The following is a 2638-nucleotide window of genomic DNA, read 5'->3' on the forward strand; positions in this document are numbered from 1 at the left end:
TCCACCACTATTTGAGGCAGTGTATTCCACTGTCAAACAACTCTTATAGTCAGGAAGTTCTTCCTAATGTTTAGGTGGGATCTCTTTTCCTGTAGTTTTGCCTATCTACTACACAATTCTGAGGCTTACATAATAATTACACCAAAGATGTGTACCTGAACGCACATAACTCTTAGTTTCTGCCCAATGTAGAAAGTCTACATTGGACAGGGGCACACACCCTCACTGCCCAGAAAAACATTTATGGGGGACAATGTCCTCATTTTGCCCCCTTCCATATTTGTACCCTTCATGCATAGCCCTATGTATGCATGTCCTACCCTTCATGCATGTCCTATAAAAGTAGCTTAAATGTTACAGTTGAACTGCAAAAAGAGTAAAGTTCTACTTCCATAAATGACAATTGTAATGTTATACAGATATTAACTACATTATTGGAGAAAGGAATTAATTGAAAGTAACTTGTTCTTTGTTACTTTCAAGCTCTGAACTTGACTCACTTTCCTTTGAAATGAAATGAATCTTTATCCCTTGGTGCTTCAGTTCTGCCAGTGATTTTAGGAAAAGTCTCATGCAGCATTGGTGGCTTGAAAGCGCTGTGTTTTGGGTAATGAAATTGTTTTTGTATCAATGACACAGTGAATCCACTCTGTCTTACCCTGAAATGTAAAGGAGATGTCCAAGATGCTGAATTCTAGCTGCAAAATGGCTCAGCACCTTGGCTAGCTCCTATAAATTTCAGACTAACACCCAGAATAGATTTACCACTCTATTGGCATGGAAGCCAGAAACCACCACTGTGTGGTGGAAATGGGAAGCAGAAGAAACAAGAGAGAGAAACAAGTGTCTAGGGAGGGCAGGGCTGTCTCTCCACTTCTCCATAGATTTGACTCGTTGGAAAAAACAATAATGCTAGGCAAGGTGGAGGGAAGCAGAAAGGGAAGAAGGCCACATGCTAGATGGATGGACTCTATAAAAGAGGTCACATGTATGAATTTGCAGGAACTGAGCCAGGCAGTGGAAGACAAGGAGATTTGGAGATGGCTCATCTACAGGGTTGCCGTGGGATGACTCAAGATCAACTCGAGGGTGGTTAACAACAAATGCTTGGAATTGTCTCTCTTCTTGTTATTGCTGTTGTGGGCCTTCAAGTCATTTCTGACTTACGGGTACCCTAAGACAAACCTATCACAGAGTTTTCTTAGGCAGATTTTTTCAGAAGTGGTTTAATTTTGCCTTCCTCTGAGGCTAGGTTTCCATGACCAAGCAGAGATTTGAACCTTGGTCTCCAGAGTGGTAGTCCAATTCTCCCTTGTTGTTGTTGTCTGCCTTAAATTCATTTCAGTCTTTTTTTTTATTGACAAATGAAATTAATAAATGTTATTATAATACATTGATAAAATAAAATATTGGTTAGTTCCCCTTACAATAATATATAAAAACTTTTACATAATATCCCCCATACATATAATATATCCCTTTATATTCCATTCTTTACTACTTTATCTAAATCTAGTTCATAGATTTATGAACTTCGGCAGCACATATACTAAAATTGGAACGATACAGAGAAGATTAGCATGGCCCCTGCGCAAGGAATTCATTTCAGTCTTATGGCAGCCCTAAGGAGAACGTATTGTGGGGTTTTCTTGCCAAGATTTGTTCAGAGGACATTTTTACTGAAGAGATATAGGGACCAGACCCTTGAGCTTCCATTGATGAAAAAGAGACAATCTATCCATGCTTTCCCTTCTGCTTCTTCTATAAGTTATACAGAAAAAAGCTTTGCTATCTGAGGAAGCTAAATCCCTGAGCCATCACAACATGCTGCAACAGAACACAGGACGAGCATAGCCGCTGCCCCCACCAAGCATAGCCGCTTCCACCACTGTGAAGGAGCATGGTGTCAGGTTGCCTTTGCAAGCATGTGCTTACTTCCCACTTCTCTCACCCCTATCTTTCTGGCTGATTGTCTGCCTTGGTTTTGGCCTTAATGTGTTAAGGCATGTTCCAACTGAGGAAAGTGTGAGCTAGTGCATAGCAGCTCCACCAGGATTTGGAGATCAGGAGGGGTGACTTAAGCCACAAAATACACGATTCCTGGAATTGGCAAGAAATCAAATAAGCAGCTTTTGCTAGAGGGAAGCTGAAAATAGGAAGGAGTATTGACTTCTCAGTTGTCTCTTTCTCTCTTTGTCATGTAAGAAGAGAGACAGGGTAGCCAAGGTAGCAGCCACACCGGATATCATGAACAGCAGAAGCCAGAATCAAGATTTTTAGACACCTGTAGTACATCCATGGGAATATATTCTTTGTAATATACAGGGAGTAATACTGTATAAGGAATCATAGGATGGCTCGTGTGATGGGACTATAGCTATCAGGTTCTCAGGCAGAAGTCATTGCAAGTCCTTTTCCTTGAGATACTCGTCTGATTGAGGCTGTATCTGCATTACTGAAATAATCCAGCTTCAGACCACTTAAACTGCCATGGCTCAATGCTCTGTAATTCTTGGAATTCCACAGCATTGGCTGGAAAGGATGCATCACTCCTGGTCTTGATTTCAGCTGATTTTCAACTTCTTTGGTTGTTTTGGGGGATGTGAGGTATGTGGGAAATTGGAGTGGTAAGGATCAG

The 2638-nt window shown here is 41.1% G+C and overlaps 1 pseudogene; it reads left to right on the plus strand.

Moving 5' to 3' along the window:
* The first annotated feature begins 1529 nt into the window (after positions 1-1529).
* Positions 1530-1598, plus strand: LOC121920117 (annotated as a pseudogene).
* The last annotated feature ends 1040 nt before the right edge of the window (positions 1599-2638 follow it).

The sequence above is a fragment of the Sceloporus undulatus genome, chromosome 1 (assembly GCF_019175285.1).
Source record: "Sceloporus undulatus isolate JIND9_A2432 ecotype Alabama chromosome 1, SceUnd_v1.1, whole genome shotgun sequence".
NCBI classification, from domain to species: Eukaryota; Metazoa; Chordata; class Lepidosauria; order Squamata; family Phrynosomatidae; genus Sceloporus; species Sceloporus undulatus.